This window comes from Microcebus murinus, chromosome 1, assembly GCF_040939455.1.
Source record: "Microcebus murinus isolate Inina chromosome 1, M.murinus_Inina_mat1.0, whole genome shotgun sequence".
Taxonomy (NCBI): domain Eukaryota; kingdom Metazoa; phylum Chordata; class Mammalia; order Primates; family Cheirogaleidae; genus Microcebus; species Microcebus murinus.
Window position 1 is genome coordinate 125,768,905 of NC_134104.1, and position 24,597 is coordinate 125,793,501.

Genomic DNA, 24,597 nt, shown 5'->3' on the forward strand with positions numbered 1-24,597 from the left:
TACTCTTAGGCATGATAATGGGGTTTTAGTCATTTTTTAAAAAGTCCTGTTATGGACTGAATTGCATTTCCCCCAAATTCATATGTTGAAGCCTTAACCCCCAATGTGACTGTTTTAGGAGAAGGGCCTTTAAATAGGTGACTGAGGTTAAATGAGGTCACAAGGGCTGGGACTTAATCTAAGAGCTGGTGTCCTTATGAGAAGAGGAAGAGACATGGGCAGGGGAGACTCGCACAGAGAAGAGGCCATGTGGGGACACAGTGAAAAGGTGGCCATCTGCAAGCCAAGGAAAGAGGCCTCAGGGGAAACCAACCCTGCTGGCACCTTGATCTGGACTTGTAGCCTCTAGAAGTGAGAGGAGAATAATTTCTGTTGTTTAAGCTACCCAGCCTATAGTATTATGGCAGCCCTGGCAAACTGAGATGAGTCCTTATATAGTAGAGATACCTACTGAATTATTTATGAGTGGAATAATATGATGTCTAAGATTTGCTTTAAAATACTCCAGAAATAAAATTAAGGGTAGCAGATAGATAAAACAAGACTGGCTTAGGTTGACAATTACTGGAGCTCAGTAGCAGGTGCATGTAGGTTCATTATACTATTCTCTTCCACTGTGGATTGTGTTTGAAAATATCCAAGTAAATATTAAAAAAATCAACACAGACAATTGTATAGGTGATTTTGATGCACATTCAAGTAGATAATTACCAAGAAAAAGTTTCCCATAGTCTTGTGTTCTATTATAGGCTGCATTGGCCTGGAATAAAATGTGTTTCTAATATGTATTTATAAATAAAATTTTAACTCAATGTAATAAGGCAATAGGGAAAAGAATCAAAATGCTAACTTCAGGCAGCAGAACTCTGGGCAAGAGGCCAGGGAAGGAGGAATCAACATTGATTTAGTGCCTAATGCATACTAGGTGCTTTGTAAACATCATCTTTGGATACTCACACATGTCTATGAAATAGACTTTTAAAATTTTAATATTTTAAAAACATTTTACTATGAAGAGACTAATGCCCAGGAAGGAAGAGTGAATTCCCAAGATCCACACACTAGGAAGTGACTGAATTGGGATTTTATCCCATCTACCTGCCTCCAAAACTTGCGTTCTTTTCTGTATCCAATGCCATCTCCCTAGATGTTGTCAAATGCAATATTTATGACCTTTAGATCATAAAGGACAGAGGAATTCTGAGGAGGACGAGATCATGGAGACATAGGGCCAGTTAAGACTATCAAAGGAGTTCGGCTTGCAATTAAGTCCTGGAGGTGGAGAAACGACATGTGTGCAGCACAAGAGTGGGGAGGGATGGCACGATGCAGAAGCTTGGTGGCAGGTAGACAACAGGAGAAGAACGAGAAGCCACTGTAGGCTCCTGGGGAGATGTGGTGAGGGCAGGACTGGGATGTGAGCAATGGGATTGAACGAGACGGTGTCCCAGGACTTGGGCCTAGACACAATTGGTGAAGATGACAGTGTCAAACCTAGGTGAGGGAAGCCAGAAGGAAAGTATCAACAAGTGAGGGAAGCCAGGAGGAAGTTATTATAAGTGGGGAGGAAAAAAAAGGATGAATTCTGTTTTAGAAATATAGAATTAGAGGTGAGGATAGAACATGCTAGTAGAGAGGCCCAAATAGCAGTTGGATTGACAAAGTTTAGAATTGAATGATCATCTGATCTTACTCCTTCATTCAAGAACTAGGAATCCGGCCGGGCGCTGTGGCTCACGCCTGTAATCCTAGCTCTTGGGAGGCCGAGGCGGGCGGATTGCTCAAGGTCAGGAGTTCAAAACCAGCCTGAGCAAGAGCGAGACCCCGTCTCTACTATAAATAGAAAGAAATTAATTGGCCAACTGATATATATAGAAAAAAAAATTAGCCGGGCATGGTGGGCATGCCTGTAGTCCCAGCTACTCGGGAGGCTGAGGCAGAAGGATCACTCAAGCCCAGGAGTCTGAGGTTGCTGTGAGCTAGGCTGACGCCACGGCACTCACTCTAGCCTGGACAACAAAGCGAGACTCTGTCTCAAAAAAAAAAAAAAAAAAAAAGAACTAGGAATCCAACAATTAACTAGTCAGCACCCTGCAAATACAAAGCCTTGACCCCTCAGGTCTAGCTCACATCGCAGTGTGGAAGGTAATCATTTATTCTTTACATGCCTATTGTGCACCAGACACTGTTCTAGTGCCGAGTGTGTTCTAGTGCACTTCCACAGTCCTGGAAGTGCATGGATTGCCTGGACTACTATAAAGACCCCCAGCTGGTCTGCCTGCTTCCACCCTGGCCTTTCCTCTGTTTTTTCTCGGTTAGTGGCCTTTAGAGTTGTATAGTCTATGAGAATGGAACCCCTTAGATTATGCTGTGAAATGCACACCCTGTGCGGCAGCATGTGACAGCACTGGTAAAAGTCAGATCATGTCACTCTTCTGCTCGGAACTGTCCCAGAGCTCTCCTGTCTGTTCCCTGAACATGTAAGCCATGATCTGGCCCCAGAGTGTTTGCACTGGCAGTTCCCTCTGTCTAGAAAGCTCTTCTGCCAGATATCCACCCTAATTTCCCTTAAAGGCTTTACTTAATATTACCATCTCAATGAGGCCTGCCTTGGCCACCTGTTTTAAGTTGCAACCACCTCCATCTTCCTTTGCTGCATTCCTAATATCCTATACCCTGCTATATTTTCCCCCTTAGCTCTTGTTTCTTTTAAACACAGTAATTATTTTATTTTTTTAAAAAAATTATTTGTCTCCCTTCATTAGAATAGAAGCCAGACAAAGGCAAGGCTTTTTGTCTGATTTGTTCACTGCTCTCACCCCAAGAACCAACAACAGTGCCTGGCACATAGAAGGTGCTCAATGGATGAATGGATTCCTTATTTCATGAATGAACTATGGCATAACAGGGCAATTGATAGAATAAAGACATGGATAAAGTACTGGAGAACAAATAAGGGGTAGCAATTCCACCTACCTTGGGAGTGTCAGGAAAAGTTTCACACAGGAGTGGACAACTGAGCTGAGACTTAAAAGAATGGCAGGTGGGTCAAGGCAGATTGTGGTAGGTGAATAATGGCTCCCAAAGATACCCTGATCCTTATCCCTGGAGCCTGGGGTTACACAGTAAAAGAGATTTTACAGATGTGATTAAGCTAAATATCTTGAGATGGAGAGATTATTCTGTGTTATTGGGGGACCTAAATGCAATCACAAGTATCCTTGTAAGGGGGAGACAAAGGTAGATTTAGCAGCAGCAGCAGACGTCCATGTGACAGTGGAGCAAGATGCTTTGCTGCTGGCTTTAACGGTGGAGGAAGGAGCCATGAGCCAAGGAATGCAAAGAATGTAGCTCTAGACTCTGGACAAGGCAAGGAAACAGATTCTTCCCCTGAGCTTGTGGAGGGAGCACGGCCCTGCTGGAACCTTAATTTCAGCTTGGTGAAACTGATTTTGGATTTATGACCTCCAGGACTATAGGAGAATAAATGTGTGTTGTTTTAAGCCACCATGTTTGTGTTAGTTTGTTCTAGCAGCCACAGAAAGCTAATCTAGCAGGCGAGGGCATCCTAGTAAGAGGGAATAGTATGTAGAAATCATGAAAGTGACAGCACATTCAAGAATCTTCTGAAAAATTTAATGTAACTGGCTTAAGCAGTAGGCAGTGGAGAAAAGATGGGGTTGGAGAGGTGGCAGGGGCTGGATTGCGAAGGGCCTTGCATGCCACGCACTGCAGTTGGGTGGTATTCTGTTGGTGTCGAGGAATGTGATGACCCCTCTGTTGTGCCGCACAGATTGCCCTTCAGCCCAGTGTATGCTCCCAGCTCCAGGGAGAGCTGCAGATGGCCCTTACTCTCAGCCCTGTTCTGGAATCTCTCTTCTGCACACAGCCACCCGGCACAAGCTCACACCAACTTCCCGGGGCAGCCCACAACCAGTCGCTGGTCTACACAGGAGTGTACTCTGTCATCTCACCCCAGTTCAGGAAAACTCTGAATAGCCACCCCAGTTTCAGAACTCCCTGTAGGGTTAGCTAAAGCCTTGTCATGATGACTTTGGAGCTTAATTTCTCTGTGTCCATTCCTGCCTTTCCCCCTCCCTTCCACAGGTGTTAATCCTACAAGTCCTTCTTAATAAACATCCTGTATGATCGTCTCTGTTTCATTCTGCTTCCCTGGGAATTCAGCCCACCCATGGGAGCTAAGAGGTCTTTAAACAGGAGAATGAAAAGTCAAAATGGGATGGGTAGTGGTGAGGATAAGTCAGATGAGTGTGAAGGTGGGCTAGGCTGGGGAGAGACTGGAGGAGAGATCAGGTAGGAAACTGGGGCAAGATTCCAGGTGAAAGATGACAAAGTCCTGGACAAGGGAAGAGGCAAAAGCAATTCTATGCATGGTCATCAACTTTTCCATAAACAGCCTCATGGAGCCTAGTTCATTGCATGTTAATTAAAAGAAATTCTTACTTACAGGCAAAAAAAGTGAAAATAGACACATTACATCAAACTAAAAAGCTTGTGCACACCAAAACAAACAAACAAACAAACAAAAAACCCAACACCCCCCCAAAAAACCAACACAAAAAACCTCCAAAAAACAAACAAACCCCAAACCCAATAATCAACAAAGTGAAGAAACTACCTACTGAATGGGAGAAAATATTTACAAACCATTATCTGATAAGGGGTTAAATATAAAAGGAACACAAACAACGAAATAGCAGGAAAACAAATAACCTGATTAGAAAAAGGGAAAAAGGACTGGAATGGACATTTCTCAAAAAACACATATGAGTGGTCAACAAGTATATGAAAAAATACTCACAGCACTAATCATCAGAGAAATGCAAATTAAAACCACAATGAAATATCACCTCACACCTGTTAGAATGACTACTGTCAAAACAGTAAAAGATAGTAAGTATTGGTGAGAATGTGGAGAAAAAGGAACCCTTGCACACCTTGGGGTGGGAATGTAAACTAGCACAGCTATTATGGAAAACAGTATGGAGTTTCCTCATAAGATTAAAAATAGAACTACCATATGATTCAGCAATTTCACTGCTGGGTAGATATCCAAAGGACATGAAATCAATGTATTAAATAGATATCCACACTCCCATGTTCATTGCAGTATTAGTCACAATAGCCAAGATATGGAATCAACCTAAGGGTCTATCAGTAGATGAATGGATAAAGCAAATGTGGTACATATACACAATGGAATACTATTCAGTGACATGGATGTGACAACATGGATGAACCTGAAGGGTAGTATAAGTAAAACAAGCCAGGAACAGAAAGACAATACCACATGATCTCACATGTGGAATCTAAAAAAGTTGAACTCATAGAAGTAGAGAGTAGAGTATTGGTTACCAGGGGCTGGGTGTTAGGCAGGTGGGAATTAGAGAGATGTTGGTCAAAGAATACAAAATTTCAGTTAGGAGAAATAAATTCAAGAGCTCTATAGTGCAACATGGTGCCTGCAATTGGTGACAATGTGTCCTATAGGCATACCTCACTTTATTGTGCTTTGCAGAGATTGTGTTTTTTACATATTGAAGGTTTGTGGCAATCCTGTGTCAAGCAAGTCTATTGGTGTTATTTTTCTAACAGCATGTGCTCACTTCATGTCTCTGTGTCACATTTTGGCAATTCTTGCAATATTTCAAACTTTTAAATTATTTTTATACCTGTTATGGTGATCTGTGATAAGTGATCTTTGATGCTGCTATTGCAATTGTTTTGGGCACTGTGAACCGCACCTGTATAAGACAGTGAACTTAATGGACATGTTAGGTATGTGCTGATTGCTCCACAAACTGGCTGTTGCCCTGTCTCTCTTTCCTCAGGTCTCCTTGTTCTCTGAGACACAACAAAATTGAAATTAGGACAATTAATAAGCCTACAATATCCTCTAAGTGTTCAAGTGAAAGGAAGAGCCCTATGTCTCTCATTTTATTTTTTTGTTAGTATCTTTTCAAACAAATAGCTCTTTAAACAATTATATTTTGTTCATGTAATTAATACATTTTATTGAGTAGCTGCTATATGCCTGATTATGTTCTAACTCACTGGGATTTAAAAAAAAAACAAAATAGTAAAAAAACAAAAATACAAAACAGAGGCTCCTGTGGAGTTTATGAGGTGGAGGTAAATTTTAAAAACAAACAAAAGATAATTATATGAGACATTAATATGAGAATAAAAGCTATAAAGAAAATGGAGCAGGGTGATGAGGATTAGAAGTTCTACAAAGTCTATGTCTCTCAGTTTAAATCAAAAGCTAGAACTGATTAAGCTTAGTGAGACAGGCATGCCAAAAGCTGAAATAGACCAAAGCTAGGCCTCTTGTGACAAGCAGTTAGGCAAGTTGTGAATGCAGATGGAAAGTTTTTGAAAGAAATTAAAAGTACTACCCCAGTGAACACACAAATGATAAGAAAGTGAAACAGCCTTGTTGCTGATAGGGAGACAGTTTCAGTGGTCTGGATAGAAGATCAAACCAGCCACAACATTCCCTTAAGCCAAAGCCTAATCCAGAGCAAGGCCCTAACTTCCTTTGATTCTGCGAAGCCTGAGAAAAATGAGGAAGCTATAGAAGAAAAGCTGGAAGCCAGCAGAGGTTGGTTCATGAGGTTTAAGGAAAAAAACCCATCCTCATAACATGAAAGTACAAAGTGAAGCAGCAGTGCTAATGTAGATGCTGCAGTAAGTTATCCAGATCTAGCTATTGTAATTGATGAAAGTGGCTACACTAAATAACAGATTTTCACTGTAGACAAAGCAGCCTTTTATTGGAAGAAGATGCCATCTATAACAGGAATTTCACAGCTAAAGAGAAGTCAATGCCTGGATTCAAAACTTCAAAGGACAGGCTGACTCTCTTGTTAGGGACTAATGCAGCTGATGACTGTAAGTTGAAGCCAGTGCTCATTTTCCATTCTGAAAGTCCTAGGAGCCTTAAGAATCCTGCTAAATCTACTCTGCCTGTGCTCTAAAATGGAGCAACAAAGCCTGATGATAGCATATCTGTTTACAACATGGTTCACTGAATATTTAAAGCCCACTATTGAGACCTACTGCTTAGAAGAAAAGATTCCTTTCAAACTATTATTGCTTATTAACAATGCACCTGGTCACCCAAGGGCCCTGATGGAGATGTATGATACAAGGAGACTAATGTCTTTTGATGCCTGCTAACACAGCATTCATTCCACAGCCCATGGATCAAGGAGTATTTTGACTTTCAAAGCTTACTATTTAAGAAATACATGTCGTAAGGCTATAAATGCTATAGACAGTGATTCCTCTAATGGATCTGGGCAAAGTAAATTGAAAACCTTCTGGAAAGGATTCGCCATTCTAGATGCCATTAAGAACATTCATGTTTCATGGGAGGAGGTCAAGATATCAACATTAACAGGAGTTTGGAAGAAGTTGATTCCAACCTTCATGGATGACTTTGAGGGGTTCAAAACTCCAGTGGAGGAAGTAACTGCAGATTGGGTAAAAACAGCAGGAGAATTAGAATTAGAAGTGCAGCCTGAAGATGTGACTAAATTGCTGTAATCTCATGACAAAACTTGAATGGAGTTGTTTTTTATGGATGAGCAAAGAAATTTGTTTCTTGAGATGGAAACTTCTCCTGGTGAAGATGCTCTGAACTTGTTGAAATTACAACAAAGGATTTAAAATATTACATAAACATAGTTGATAAAGCAGTGGCAGAGTTTGAGAAGAGACGATGGATTCCAATTTTGAAAGAAGTTCTACTGTGGGTAAACTGCTGTCAAATAGCATCACATGCTACAGAGAAATCTTTCGTGAAAGGAAGAGTCAATTGATGTGGCAAACTTCATTGTCTTATTGTAAGAAATTGCCGCAGCCACCTTGACCTTTAGCAACGACTATCACCCTGACGTCAATAGCCGATCAACAATGAGTCAGGACCCTCCATCAGCAAAAAGATTATGAGTTGTTTAAGGCTCAGATGATTATTAGCATTTTTTAGCAATAAAATATTTTTTAATTAAGACTACATATTTTAAGACCTACTGCTATAGCACACTTAATAAACTACAGTATAGTGTAAACATAGCTTTCATAGGCACTGGGAAACCAAAAAAATTTGGGTGACTCATTTTTTTGCAACATTTGCTTTATTGCAGTGGTCTGTAACTGAACCAGCAATATCTCTGAGTTATACCTGTATTCTTGAAAATGGTCGAGACAGTAGATTCTAAGTGTTCTCACCACAAAAAAAGATATGTATGGGAGGTAATACATATGTTAATTATCTCAATTTAGCCAGTCCACAATGTATACACCTTTTATAACATTATGCTGTAGGTAATGAATATGTACAGTTTTAATTTTTGTCAATTAAAATAATAAATTAAGAAAAAGACACCCTTTCTCTTCATGGTCGAAATCATTGCATTTTGCCCCTCCTTTTTAATCCTGTCTTGTGAAACAAGTCTGCTTTCTTACCAAAATTATCTTCTCTGTTACCCTAGTGAATAATCCGCTTTGACAAGCAGCTGATGATTTGATCAACCATTCGTCTCAGAGCAAGAAGCCTACTTTGCTGGAAAATGTTCTTTTAACTTCTTGAATACCTCTAGCATCAGGGATCTCATTATTTTACAAGGCTGTGTATTTTCATCTTTAGTAGAGAACCTTCTATTAAGCCTAAAACTTCTCAGAGCTTTCACTTGCTTCCAGCTCTGAGATATTAATATGATCATCAACATGGAACGAAGTGTTTAGAGGCCCTGGTTTTTGAGTCAAACAGAAATTGGTTCAAATCCCAACTTTGCTACTTAAAATGATCTTCATCCATTTGTTTCGACTACTTTGCCTCACTGTAAAATGGGGATAAAAATAGAATCTAACTCATAAGGCTGTCGTTATTAATAAAAAAAGAAAAGAATGTGTTTAAAACACGATGCCTGGCACATGGTAAATGCTTAATAAATGGCAGATATTATTATGAATGTTAGATGTCAATTGAATAAGTCTCTTCAGAAAGCATTATGTTATGACATGTACCCTCTTTAGGGGGAGAGGGGAAGAAGAGAAAAGAAACTCTGTCTTCTTATTGAGTTGTGATGCACCTGACCTCTTTGAATGTAGTGCATCTGAAGCACAGTAATGGTGTGTGGACTCTCATTCAGGACATGAGGAGGGTATAATCAAGGTGTCTCTCAGGGCTTATTTCTGCCTACTTAGGAGGAAAAAGAATTTGTTTTCCATTTACCAAACAGCAGCCCTGCATAAGAAGGAGGGATTGATTTTCTCAGCATTCCATTAGCTCTGGGTCTTTCAAGACAGCATAATGCACTCCAGAGGGGAGCTGAATTGCATCATTGGGGAGCTGGAAGGGACCCGGAGAGGAGTCAGGCTGGAGGCACAGCTTTCAAAGGGAATAAATTCTACTCTTCCTACATTTGCCGTCTATGTGTTTTCCAAATTCTTTGAAGCCTGGCATTTTATACCCACATTTCTGATCCAGACACACGCTCCATAACCAGCTCAGCAGCTGACCCAGTTAAATAATAATGAGTGGATTTTCATAAATCTAAACATTTTCTCTCGGAAGAACCCAGTAGAAGAGGCTGCGGGGTGGTGGCTGGGGGAGAAGTCATTAGTGGTGATGTCGAAACCCATTTGATTGATGGTGCTAAAGACTAGCTGTCTCCACACATTAAACCACTGGTGGGAGAAAAAGAAAAATGTAGTTAATCTACTGGTTGTGTGTCCACCTGGCATTCATATGAGTGAAAGATAGAAACTGAGAGAAAATATTGTCTTCCAGAGGATGATTTTTATTCCCCATAGGAGAAAAGTTGCTTATTGGAGATTTTTTTGGGAAATGTAGTATAGACAGTAGTGTGGAGGCAAATGTTTAACTGACTCTGGGGTTGGGAGAGCCCTGGTTGGTAGCAATTGCTCATTTTTATGCCTACTGGCCTACTGGCTGCTCAGCTCTCTGGCTGCTTTACTAGAGATTTGACTTCTGAGATTTTTTTGCCAGTAGGTCCCTTTCCTCTATTTGATATACTCTCTTCCTTTGGCTTCCAGGACATCACCCTGTCCTGGTTTTCCTCTTATATGGTCAGCAGTTCCTTCTCAATCTCCTTTGCTGCTTCTCTCTCACTTCTACAACCTCTAAATGTTGCAGTGTCTCAGATTCCAGTCCTTAGACTTCTTCTCTGTTCTGCCTCCCTCACCCAAGGGTGACTTATTCAGTGTCGAGATTGTATAGATCATCTAATAACCCCCAGCTCTGATTCCGCCCCTGAGCTCCAGACTCATCTACCCAATTGCCCACTTGGAAACCATGCTGGATGGCTAGCAGACACCTCAAACCTAACATACTCAAAGCTGAACCCCTGGACACTCTGTCCTTAGAAACCTGTTCCTCCTTCATCTTCCCCAGAAGATAGCAACTCTACCCCTCTAGTTGTTCAGCTCAAAACCTATGAGTCATTCTTGACTTGTCTTTCTCTAACAGCTCCAATCCAATCCAATCCAGCAGCAAAGACTGTTAACTTTGTCTTCAAAGCATCCGTGATACAACCATGTCTCACCCCCTCCACCACCTTCACCGTGGACCAAGCCACCATCTGTCACGTAGGTTAAGGTTGCATTGGCTTTCTAAGAAATCATCCTGCTCCCATTCTTGTCTATTGACATTCGGCATCCCACCCCAGTGCACACCTAGAGTCAGTTCTCAACATAGCAGCATGAGTGCGTCTGTTGACAAGTAAGTTAATTTCATTTACCTTTATAGCATTGTTATATGTATTACAGTATCTGTCACATGGTAAACATTCTATTTTTTGTTAATTATTATTTTCTTATTTAAATTTATTTATTTATTCTACGATGTGATTTCTAATATCAGATTTTGTTGGTTCTCAATGACAAACAGCTTGTGCTTAGAACATGGCACCCATGATTATGAAGGTAGCTGAGTAGGTACAAACAATGCCCTCAGAAGAGCTATTTTAATAACTGAGACCAATTTAGTTGTTTAATTTAGAGGGTGAAAACTTAGGAATATGAGAAAAAAAGTCTCTGTATTTTTTCTTCTTAGCAAACCTTTGTGTGATATTTATGCCTATCCCTTATTTTTAAAATTTTGAGGTATAATGTACATGCAGTGAAATTCATTCTTGTTAGTGTACAAGTCTATGAGTTTTAATAAATACATACAGTTAGGTAATCATCATAACTTGATGTAAAGGGTAAAATCATTCCAGGCTTTGGAGGATCTTCCATGTGTTTCAATCAGTAGGAGGAGTGATTTGTAAATTAGCAAAGTCATCGTTTTGTTCACAATGGCTTTATTCAAAATAATTTTACAAGTACTTAAAAATAGTTTGTTGTCCTTCCTTCTTAAGAAAGATAAACATTTCCTTTGTTTGCACATATTGATTTGCCTTGTAAGCACTTTTCTCACTGAGGAAGTCCGGCCTGCTTAAACACCAGGATTACCCTGTCGTGGGTAAGGTCTTGCTGTGCTCTTACGGGTCACTATCCATGACCAAATTGGGCCCAGGGTCTTAATCCAGACTAAGGTGCTCCCTACTCATTTTTTTGTTTGTTTGTTTTTTTCTTAAGATAGTTTTTCATGGATGCAGAAAGAATATTAAATTAACAATAACAATGGAAAAAGACACATTTTCAACACTCCTGGCATAAATAGAACCAGCCCTTTTTAAAACTAATGTGGTCTTTTACTAGCACAGCTATAACATTTTATGGGCCTTTTACGTTTTTTTAAATTATTATGACTGTTGTGCTGCTGTTGCTGGTACAGTGGTTCTTAACTCTGGCTGTATACAATAATCATAAAGGGACTTCAAAAACAAACAAAAATGATCCCAGGCCCTGCTCCAGAGCAATTGAATTAAAAATCTCATAGAGTAGGACCCAGGAATTATAAATTTTAAAAACTCCCCTGGGATAGTCTAGGTGCCACTTACACTGAGAACCACTGTTCTACCTGTGCACAACTTCCTGCTTAGTTTTAGAGGTCTTTCCCTGGAGAGGTGGGCAAAGCTGGAGGCAGCCCACTATAGAGGGAAGATCACAAACCCGAAGTTAGAAGATCTCTAGTAGTTTTAACTCTGATGCTAACAAGCCATGTGAACTGGCCTCTTTGGGCATTAGTTTCAGGGTCAGGACAAGGGTAAGGTGAATGAGGTACCATGGCACAGAATTTAAGGAGACACTGTTAGTGCTGGCTACACTTACTTTACCCTGAAAATGAGTGCCTGCATAAATTTCATGCCCCAAGGATCTCCTTTGGCTTTCTCTAGCCCTAGGTCTGCTCAGTTTCCTCATCTTAAAATGAGGAGAGGGGCTTGCTTGCCTCTGTAATCTTCCCCAGGGCTAACATTTTATGTACCAAACCTACAGCTTAGGCCAATACAGAACCAGTCAAAGTTAAGGCTTGTATAATTACCCAGTGGAGTTTGGTCAATAGCAGAGCTGAATAATTCAGGCTAAAAGTACCCTCTTTTTTCTGCAACAGGAGGGTGGATTTTCTTTGCTCTGCACTTTGGGAAGGTTGCAGGAACAATGCTCAGTCACCTTATTCCTTAATTTTTATCAACAGTCCTCACTGGCTGTAGTACTTTGTCTTTGACTGTTACTTTGACTTTCAGCCCAGACCCTGCACAAATTGCCATGCTATTTCTTGCCCCATCACGGGTAATCCCGTGTATTTTTGTGTAATCCCAAAATTCTCAAAATATATATGTTGATGGGGGAGGGTAGTGTTAAGGTATACAGTTAGCTGGGCCCCCTAGGGGTCATATTTATTTTATTTTATACGTTAAATGACTTGAACAGAGGGCTTGGGTCTGTGGCATGCAGAGTTGACTCTTACTAGCTGATGAGAGCTGATTTTTAAATTTCAAGAATTTAGTGAGCTGCTTATTAAATATAATGTCGTTAAAAATTAAATTGAATAAACTTACACTTGAATATATTATATTAAAAACAAAGATAAAAAATGCTGAAAGTTCTTCACTTCCTAATTATTTTACTATGTTTCACTGTTATCATGTTCTTGAGGTTATTCACAGCTACTGTGTCTGTGGGGTAGAAATATTAAGGAATGGTGTGCTGCCATATGCTCTTCTCAGCTCTGTATTCAGTGACATCATGTGGTATCTGGAAGCCAACCACAGGGAGAGTGTTGACACTATGGAAGTTTCTAGCAGGTGCTAGAAATGAGGCCTTTTTCACTTGGTGATCCAGTTATTGCACATTTATCAGCACAGCACTGGCTTTGGTAACCTAAAAAGTTGAAAAATATGCTACTTGTCACTTATGCTTGCCCTGCCAAGGAGCTTCGTGTAGTGAAGAGACAAGTAGAGAGAGATATGCATTGACCAGTTCTGCTAATAATTTGAGAATATCATCTCTGTCCTTCAATTCCCGCCCCCCCCCCCCCCCCCGCCCCAAGCAGACGGAAGTATAACACTTTCCCTTGTTATCCCATAAGGTTATTGTGAAAACAAAAATTCATTTTTAGCTCTCAAAAATAGTTCTGTGGTTTATGGCTTGTGATTTAATGAAAGGGCTTCAAAAAATGAATACCTTTGTCTTAGTCTTTCTTGTGCTGCTATAACAGAATACCATAGACTGAGTAATTGATAAACAATAGATGCTTATTTAGTGCATGGTTCTTGGGGCTGGGAAGTCCAAGTTCAAGGGAAAGGTCCTTCTTGCTTCATCATAACATGGCAGAACCTATCACATGGTGAAACAGCATGGGTAGAAGAGGTAAGGGAGCCAAACTCATCCTTTGTAAGGAGGCCATTCCAGAGGTAATGAACTCACTCCTGTGATAACAGCATTAATTCATTTATGAGGCCAAATTCCTTATGACCCAATCACCTCTTAAAGGTCCTACCTTTCAACACTATTGCTTTGGGGATTAGGTTTCCAACACATGAACTTTGGGAGACACATTCAATCCATAGCAACCTTATATAAACACAAGACATTATTACAAAGGCTTGTACAGTCTCAAGAGAACAGTTAACAGATATGAAGGCATAAAGCTAGAAAATAAAACATATAAATTTTCTGCTTTTGCTATTTTCTTTACCTTAGTGTTTGGCTGGATGAGGAGTGATAGGATGGCATTACTGTGCTCATCTTCGGAAATGGTGCCTTTAGGGGAAGCCTTGATACATCCTTGAAGCAGCTTTTAAGGTGGCACATTTTGGTTTTGCCGGGATACTTGAGTGGCTAAATTAACTCAAGGCTAAAACTAAGGGTTATTAATAACTCAGAATTTTGTGTTAAAATTATTCATTTTTGGGCATTTTTTTTCACACACATAAAATGTGTGAACAAAATGCAAAGGGATTAATTTAGCACCTAATCTTGTGATTTATTCGTTGGAGCAAAGTGATAGGGTGCCTCCTTACCTCCTTCCTCAGTTCTCACGTGTGATCTGTAGTTGTTGAACTGTGAGTCTGGGCCAGAGAGGGACAATGTCTATTCCTGATTCCTGCCCACTGTGGCCATTAGACTCAACAACCTTGAGTGACCTGAACCCAGCTGGGGACTACAGACCCATGAGAAGGAGTAAAGTTAGTTACAGCAAGAAGGCTAGATCCATTTCAACCCCCAAAGTTTTGTCTGTAGAATAAGGAATAATTATTTTTCAAATTCATCCAGGCACTCTTGGTATGAATCAAACAGAATTTCACTTTAAAGTCTTACTGAATCCATAGTGTCTTTGGGTCATTAGGGCCAAAGCTGTACTCCAGCCAAGGCTGCAGACATTGTGCTATAGCCAAGAGTACCCAGGTGATGGGGTTCACACAGGGTTGAAACCAGCCCCAGCTGTCCTCCATGAGCCATTTGTCCTAGTTTGGGGCTGAGTTAGCCCTGAGAGGAAGTAGCACCATTTTCTAACTGATCCATCTAGAAAGTCCTCTTTTACCTCACTTCATAGAGGCATGCAAGTAGTAGCAGGGCCTCTGTTGGCATTATGTATGTTCTCAATCAATAAATACTAATAAATAACTACCAGAGTACAGGTGTCCAAGTATTTTTGCTGTCAGAAAAAGAGGTCTTGATGTCTTAAAGGATTGGAAAACTGTGGTGAGATTTTCGATGTCTGAACTGACATTTCCAGTTCTCCTCTGAATATTGTGTGTGTGTATGTGCATGTGTGCACGCGTACCTGGGGTTGCAAAGCTCACCCCCTAATAGAGACAGCATAACTGAATTTCACCAGTCTCCATTCTTTCCCAGACTCTGATAAGGATTCTACTAATCTTATGGTTGTCTTGGATCCAGCCACAATCTACCAGCTTTTGCTACACAGCAAGATGTCTTAAAACTTATGTTAAAACAACAAAAGTTTATTCTTTCTCATGATTTTGCGGGTCAGCCAGACTAGCTCAGTTGGGGCTAGATGGTCTAGAATGGCCTCCCTCATGTATCCGGTGGCTGGCTTGTTGTCAGCTGGGGCAGTGGGGAGACTTGGCCATGCATCCTTCGTGCTCCAGCAGCCCAACTGGGGCTTGTTCACACGGTGGTGGGTGCAATGTTCCCAAGAGCAGCAGGAAAGCAAACCCTGAGGTGCGAGCAGTTTGACAGCCACTGCTCTCCCCACGTTTATTAATGTCACATCAGCAAAGCAAGTAACACATCTGGCCCAGGGTGGTGGGACACAGACAAAGAGCATGGAAGGAAACTGTAGCCATGATTACAAATCACCACACTCACTGATTTTAAAGACATTAGGGAACAAAATCCTACTTGAAGTTTTCATTAGAGAAAAAGAACTCTCTTCATTTGCCTAACATTATGGCTATGTAATTTAAAATTTTCTAGTACCTACATTTAAAAAAGTAAAAGAAAAAAAGATAAAATTAATTTTCATATTGTGTTTTATTTAGCCCAATATATTAAATGTTATAATTTCAGCATGTAATCAATATAAAGAATTATCAGATTTCTTTTTCCCTTTTTGTTTTTAACATTAAAACTAACCTGGTGTGTATTTCATTCTTATAGTGTGTCTGAATTTGGACTAGCTGTAAATGCAATAGCTACATGCAACTAGTGGCTACCACACTGGACAGCACAACTTGGGAAGATAGACTTTTTTCTTTAAAATTTATTTATTTTTAGTAGAGACTGGGCTATCATTCTTACTTAGGCTGGTCTCAAACTCCTGAGCTCTAACAATCCTCCCACTTTGGTCTCCCGGAGTGCTAGGATTACAGGCGTGAGCCACCACGCCTGGCCTCTTTAATTGTTTTTCAAGGAAGGTAATACCTTTTACTAAGTTCAGAAACTTTGGCAAATCAATGCAGTACTCTTTAATACAATAAAATCATATTTTTGTTGGAGTCATATATTACTTTAGAGGTAATTTTCACTCCAAAAATATTTAAGTACAAAACCAAAACACTGTGGTTTTTAATGGTGGTTTATAGCGGAGCAAGTCATTTTATACAAATTAATATCTTTTACAAGTATATAATTTCTCCTTGCAAAGCGAATTCCTTCACGCAAGCTGTTGAAGTTTACAGCAGCAGGGCCATTGTGTGTATATAAGAGGTGGCCCTGCTTCGTTCTGGGGCTGGTCCAAAGCCAGGTAGAGTTCTAACACATGAAAATTCTACCTTAAGGAGATTCAATGTCAATACCAATTTCCAAGTACTTTTAAAAAAACTGTGAAATTTTCACAAAAATACTGGAACTCTCAAAAATAGAAAGCCATTTCAAACAACACTAATTTCAGATGCTCCCTTTTATTTAGAAGCCTGCATCTCTCTGTTTTGATCACCTAGCCTTACATCAACTTATTTTTTAAAAACTTCTACCTAAAATATAGTCATATTTTTAAAATAACAAATAAATATATTGCCACCTTGGAGAGACCCGGGGGACCCAACGTTGTCTACCAACTTTTATTATTTTTCTACAAATGCTGCTGCCGTCAGAGTCCTTATGCTTCCTCTTGCCAAAGTCGTCAGTTCTTCAATCTCAGCATTTAATTTATGTATTACCCATTCCATTGCTTCTCCGCCTTTGTGTGCATTTGAAGATATCGTACTTGTCATCAGTCCGTCAAGGTAACTGCTAACGCTGACTTCTTTCAGTCTTCAGTGAGTATGGCTTCTTGAGTCAAAATAGTTTCTTCTGGGTCCTGAGGATGTGGTTTGTATGTAAGTCTCTCATCTACTGAAACCATATGTGTAAATGAAATATTAGTAGATTTAAGTTCCCACTGTTTTCTTGACAGAATGTTCTTGCACATATGTTTTGGTTCTTGCTGCACCAATAAGAGACTTCAAAATAGAAGGCAGTCCCCACCCTGTGCTGAGAAGTCTATGGCTGTGCAGCTTTCCGGAAGGATCTATATGTCTGTCCAACACATCCACTCCAATCACACTCGGGTTCATAGTGTTTGGGTATTTCTGCATTGCAGCTGATGTAACTAACAGTTTCCCATGGGTGGTCAAAGATGTTCTTGGAAATCCCGATTTCATGGTGCTGGAGACCTACGTGATGTCTGCGTGGTGCTCAACTTTATTTTTTTATTTACATGAGAAAACTGAGGCTCAGGGGGAATAAATAGCTTTCCCACAGTCACATGACTAGTTGTTCCAGGATTGGACCCCAGGTTGATATGACACGGAGGCTTTATTCTTTCTACTATACCACATTGGCTGCTTCAAAAGGCATGACTTTTTTGGGGGTGGGGAGGAAACACTTATATCATGTCCCTGCTTTTAAGATGTAAATTGTCCCCTTTTCCTTAGCCTACTAGCTCTAATTCTCTCTGACTTCCAGGGCTTTCAACAACTTAGCCTTTACCCTAATCATTAATTTCTACTGTTCTCCATTCATGCCAGTCTCTCTTCCTATAACATACCATGTTAACCTGGGAACTGGAATACATGTTTTACTCTTTTTTTTTTTTTTGAGACAGAGTCTCACTCTGTCACCCTGAGTACAGTGTAGTGGCATCATCATAGTTCACTGCAACCTCAAACTCCTGGGCTCAAGTGATCCTCCAACGTCAGCCTTCCAAATAGCTGGGACTACATGCCACACCAAGACGCCCAGCTAATATTTCTAATTTTAGTAGTGATGGTCATCTCACTTTTGCTCAGGCTGGTCTCCAACTCCTGAGGTCAAGTAATCCTCCTGTCTTGGCCTCCCAAAGTGCTAGGATTACAGGTGGGCTAGGATTACCGTGCCTGGTCTGTTTTACTCTTTTACTGCCTCCCTTCTGGGCTCTGTTCATCAACACTTTGACATGTACGTGCTCTTCTTTCTTTCTTGGTGGTGCTTTAAAAAAAATTTTTTTTTAATAAAGGGTTGGGTGGAGGGACAGAATGATGTATTGGGGTGGGGGAGGAAAGGAGATAGAGGAGGAAAGGAAAGAGCTTGGTGGTGCTTTATCTCCATGGACGCTGTGAGGTTCTCAGGAGCAAGAGCTATGTCAATGATTTCTCTCTGACTCTCCCACTCTGTATGTGTATTCTCATACTCCGTGTGCTCTGATGTACAACATTTTGTACAGTTCATTCTTGGTGGTGGGAGCTCAATAGGTCAGTCATCCATCTGAGCTGACATCGGAGGAAGGACCAAGGCTGCTCAGAAGAAGGATCTAATGTCTCTAGGGCTGTAAGCCTAGGGACATTAGGTGATGGCCTCCAAGTGCCCTCTTCCTCTGGAAGAGAAGGAAGGCAGCTGGCTGACCTGTGGCTGTGCCATGGGCCCGGGGCAGCCTGGCTCATCAGAGGCCCTCAACAGGTGTTTGTTGGAAGAATAGATAGACTGTACTAAGACAGTTTGAGACCCAAGCAAGGAGTGATTGACTAACTGCCCACCACTGCCACAAAATTGGTAAACATGGCATTATTAAAACATTAAGTAAATTCTGAGTGTAAACCTGGTGGCAGAATGAAAATGGGTATTAATGATTGATAATTAAAAATAGCAATTAATGCCGGGCGCGGTGGCTCACGCCTGTAATCCTAGCACTCTGGGAGGCTGAGGTGGGCGGATTGCTCAAGGTCGGGAGTTCAAAACCAGCCTGAGTGAGACCCCATCTCTACTAAAAACAGAAAGAAATTAATTAACCAATTAAAAATATATATACAAAAATTAGCCGGGCATGGTGGCACATGCCTGTAGTTGCAGCTACTCGGGAGGCTGAGGCAGTAGGATCGCTTGAGCCCAGGAGATTGAGGTTGCTGTGAGCTAGGCTGACGCCCTGGCACTCATTCTAGACTGGGCAACAAAGTGAGACTCTGTCTCAAAAAAAAAAAATAGCAATTAAAAACTTCTCAGTCTGAGTCTGTAATTGATCTTTTCCAACATTACACCCATTTTTCTACCTCACTAGAGTATGTATATTTTCCAACTTCTTTTATAGTCCCCTGCTGGAAAAAATAGCATTAAAGATTGTTTTACTTCTGATTGATTCTTTCCAACATTTTACCTATTTTTTCTTTTGAAGAGGGTATATTTTTAAGTTTCTTTTGTTGTCCTCTGACGCGAAATATTGGAACCGTTTTGGTTCTTGAGTTTTGTTTTTTTTTTTTTCTTTCCATGTAATCAAGCTGATTAGTATCCCATATGGAGTGGGAACAATTGTTTTCAGGTATACTGGTGTACAGTTACCCACAGAGCTGTGTTTACATGTTCCTCATTTCCTCGTGGAAATTCTTAGACTTTGTTAGATAAAGATCTGACAGACTCTAACTTTGTGAACATTACAGCCTTTGGTTATCAGACGTGGCTGCATCCTGTTCAGTGGCCTCTGGGATGAAATAATTTTCATTCTATAGAATGAACTTTGAAAAGCCTCCCTGGCATCTATTTCTTCCTGCCTCTTTCTAACAACACTCTGGTTTTTGTTGAGGGATACCTCTATCAGCATGCAGAGTTGAGGTTTAGGGAAGCTGACCCTGCCTGCAGCTGCAGTGGGGGCTGCACTGATCTATGGATAATTCTACTCCCTTGCCACAGAGGTAAGTTTAGGAATCCAGACCTTATAGAATCAGTGGGTGGCATTCTCAGGCTAAGGGGATTGGTTCAGGAGTTGGCATGTGACCAAATTCTGACCAATGAGATGAAACGGAAGGTTTCATAAGAGCTTCATGATAAAAGGGTTCCTACTCTTAAGAGGGTGTTCATGGATGAGATGTTCCCTTTTCCTGTGGATGTTGCTATGGCCAGATGGTGAGGCCAGAAAATGCTACTGTCACCTTTGTTGCCCTGAGGACATTGCCAACTGACAGAAGAGGGAGGGGCCAAACAAACCATAGCGAGAGGCAGATTTGGAGGCTGATGGAATTACACCTGATGGCTACCCAGCACCTGGAATTTTTCAGTTAAATGAACCAATAAATCCCTGTTAGGGTGTGAGCCGGTGGAAATGGAGTTTTCTGTTACTTTCAGCGGAAAGCATCCTTACTGATATAGACAATTTCCGCCTAAGAAATGTGAATCATAAAATAAATCTTAAAAAATATAAACATAAATGTGTGAGTACATATAGAAAATAAAAGACAGAGCAGGCCTGGATGTAGTACAGTCCTCCCTTCTTCTATCTTCCAAATGAAGAAACAAGTTGGGAGAGTTTTTACAAAACTCGTTAGCGGCACAGCCAAGATATAAAAAAAAAAAAAGTGTACTTTGACAAATTCCTTCAGAGAAGCCCAGTGGGCAACCTGATATCAGACCCTTCCTTCACCTAATCTTAGCAGCTTAGCCCAAGGCCTACAACTCTTCTTATAAAATATTTGAACAAAAAACAGTTCTGCGTGTCTTCTTATTTTTCTACACAAGGTTCTGTCTTGATAACTTTGCCATTTTTCTTTAAGTGGCTTTTTTTTTTAATTTAATGAAGAAATGGTTAAGAAGCTAAAACCTCTACTTGCCTAAATATGAGCATGACACCCTGACACAAATAATGTAGTCAAATTCTATCTGGACCTCATTCTCTATCCCCAAGCAATTTGTCAAGATGTTTTTCTAAATACAGAGACTTCTACTGCCAAGAATTCTGGTGGCAGTTGTCAGGCAATAAAATTACAATTTCCTGGCTACAAATGAAAGAACAAATGAATGATCTCTCCATTGACAGAAGACATCATATTGTATAGATCTACTACAACTCTCTTGAAGACTCTGTTGCAACCCTGGTTTAGAGTACTACTTCCTCTATCCTTCAGAAGGGCTCTGAACTTTCTGAAGTTTAATAATTATACTAATGGAATATTTTCAAAACTTTTCTCAATATTACAAGAGGTATGTCATTATTTACTATGCAAATATTATTGTGACACATTGCAAAACATTTGTAATATGGCCATAACAGAGTTACACTTGCCTAATTATTTAATCCTAAAGTTTCTTCTTTTTGGAGACAGAGTCTCACTCTGTTACCTGGGCTAGAGTGCCATGGCATCAGCATAGCTCTCAGCATCCTCAAACTCCTGGGTTTAAGCAATCCTCCTGCCTCTGTCTCCCAAGTAGCTGGGACTACAGGCATGCACCACCATGCCCAGCTAATTTTTTTCTATATATTTTTAGTTGTACAGATAATTTCTTTCTATTTTCAGTAAAGACGAGGTCTTGCTCTTGTTCAGGCTAGTCTCAAACTCCTGACCTTGAGCCATCCTCCTGCCTTGCCTCCCAGAGTGCTAGGATTATAGGTGTGAGCCACCACGCCCAACCCTAAAGTTTCTTCTTAAAAATTGGCTTACAATTCCAGAAGGACAATAAGCATGTAAGATTTCAGAAGAAAACACTCACTGTAGCTTAGAATATTCGAGAAGGTTTTAGCAGTGAAATCTGAGTTGGTCAGGTAGGATTCATCAGGGAGAGAGAAGGCAGGAAGGTATTCTTATCTAGGGGAATGGTTTGGGCAACAAATGTGTAGTGATGAGAATGCATAAAGCTTAATTCAGGGAACAGTCAGTGGACTAGTCTGGCTGGAGCAGAGTCTGGCTGGGAAATCCTTTTTGAAAAAATAATACTGTAGAAAATCTTAAAACCCAAACAAAGACTTTTGGATTTTTTTTTCTTTCTGAAGACATATGGAAGCCTAGTACTAGTGGCTAGGAGGGAGGGATGAGAGCTTTAAGGTGAACCTGGTTGCAGAGTGCATGGCCCTGAAGAGGCCTGTTTTAGATGAAATGGTCCATGTGCAACCGGAACACTTTGACTGAAGGAGTAGGAGGAAGAGTGGAAATGATGAGCCAGAGTGGGAGATGTTAGGAAGAATAAGGGTTGGCAGCTCTCGGGCACCAACTGGAAAAGGAAGTCCGGATGGAGAGGACATCAAGATGTTCAAGGTTTGCAGCCTCCATAATGGGTGGATGAAACTGCCCTTGGAAAAAAAATCAGCAAATGCAGAAAAGGGAGCCAGAATTAGAGGTTAAGAAAAAGAATTTGTTCCCCGACAGAGTTTGAGGTGACAGTAAAACAATGGGGTAGCCCTGCTTAGGAGGCAGCTGGAAAGAAGTAATGGGAGGTGAGATGAGTCAGGGCTGGAGCCCAGGCCCTGGGAGCGGTTGCCTTCTTTACGACTGCTCCTCCTTCCTTCCTAAGGGAATCCCACCTTGTTTGGACGGAGCCATGCCCAGGTAGAGAGGATAAACCACGATTGGCCTAAACCCAGATACGGCAACTCCTTTCCCTTTGATTGGTCAAGGGGTGAGAGTGTGATCCAGTTCTGGCCAATGAGGCGGAGGGGCTTCTGGGAAGGGAGAGGGCTTGATTTGCCGTCATCTTCCTCCTTCCTTGTGACCCTGTCAGGGGAGCATGGGATCTTTGGAATGTGGCTGACACAATGTGATGTCAAAGCAGAAAGGTGGCAAGCTGAGCCGCTGAATCAAATTTGGAATTACCTGCCTGCAGGCTCTGTCTTGCACATGCGCTTATCAAATGCCTATGTTATTTTAAGTCACTGTTAGTTGCTATTTTATTACTCCCAGCTGAAGCTATCTTAACTGATACAGATGTAATTATTAATGCCCGTGAGAATGCATGCGGCCTGAGAAGGGGGAAGAGGAAGACAAAGCCTAGAGATAGACCCCTATTTAGGAGATGGACGATTTTTGCTAATTAAATTTCAAAAGTTTTAATTTAAAAAGCTGCATAGAAAGCTTGTTTTAATCGTGAAAACATACCCTTCATCCCCCGACATACGGACAACCTCCCTCCCTCCAACCCTGTGCATTTTCCAGAGAGCCTATGTTTCAAATGAAAGGTCAAAAAGGAGATCGGTTTCAGTTTGGAGCTCCAGGAGGGTGATTATTTCTCTAATGTGATCTGCTTCCTGTTGCTAAAACACAGCCCTTTCAAATGAGAAGATTGTTTGCTAAGTGAGGCATCTCCTTCTTCTTTCTCCTTGGGATGAATTAGAGAGCAAGAAGAATTAGTCTGAGGCTCCTTACTGTGACATACTGAGGAGCTTTATGTATTCCCCGGGGATAGTGGCCCGCCACCCCGAAAGGCCACAGGCTGGAGTGACAGAGCTGACTCATAGGGTAGGGAGAAAATGGCCTGGATCTTTGACAGGGGTAAGCAGTGTCCGATTCCTCCTGGGGGGAGGAGGGAGAGGTTATGGCAAAGAAAGCCATATCTATTCCACCGGAAAATTAATGCCACTATTTTTCTTGAAAAGGCATTTTTTTTCTTAAGCCACTGAGGATAATTTAGCCCCCATCTTGACAGGACCTACTAATGACTGCTAATGGATACATTCTTTTAATAAGCGAAGAGGCACAAGAAAATTGCTAGATATTAAACAGAGTCCCCATGTCTTATCTGAGTCTATAATGGCCCTATCAAGTGACCTAAGTGAAAGAAATGTGACTCTTCAGAGGTATAGGAGTCTATTTTTCCTCAGCGCAATATAAATTCACTGCTAGAAAGAACTGTAAGTCATTGGTCAATCTGAGGAAATGTTTAAAGGGGGTCATATCTCAAGTCAAATGATGCATTTTCTATTGGTAGTAAAGAAAATATGAAATAGGTACCTTTGTGCACTATGGATTTATGTAAATGACTTCTTACCACGCAATACAGCCAAAAGCTCTGTCAGGTCTCTGACCCTTGGAATTGTCAGCCAAGAAATGAAAGAGCCTGTGTAATTTGTCATTATGTTAATTCTCTTTTTTGTTTGTTTAAATGCCTTTTAGAGTATGTCTTTTGTTTGGTAATTTTAAACTGTATTCTCTAAGAAAATGTTTCTCAAGATTTAATCAATTCCTAGAACTCTTCTCGTGGTGGACACTTAAAAAATATAAAGAATTCCAATAAATTAATAAGAAAAAGACAATCCAAAAGAACATTGGACAGAGGAAATGAACCAGAAACTCTAAGAAGAGGAAGTGGCCAATAATCATAAGAAAAGATGAATGATCTATATATTATAGTATTCTGCAACTTGCTGATTTCAATATAACACTATGTTTCTAAGCTTCATCCATCCATGGTATTATGTGTAGCTACATTCATGTTCACTGCTGTAATAATTTCATTGATTGAGTATTCCACAATTCTATTCTCCCT

General features: G+C 40.7%; 1 pseudogene; it reads right to left on the bottom strand.

Moving 5' to 3' along the window:
* Positions 1-16,967: 16,967 nt before the first annotated feature.
* Positions 16,968-23,227, bottom strand: LOC142870476 (PRELI domain containing protein 3B-like; annotated as a pseudogene).
* Positions 23,228-24,597: the final 1,370 nt, after the last annotated feature.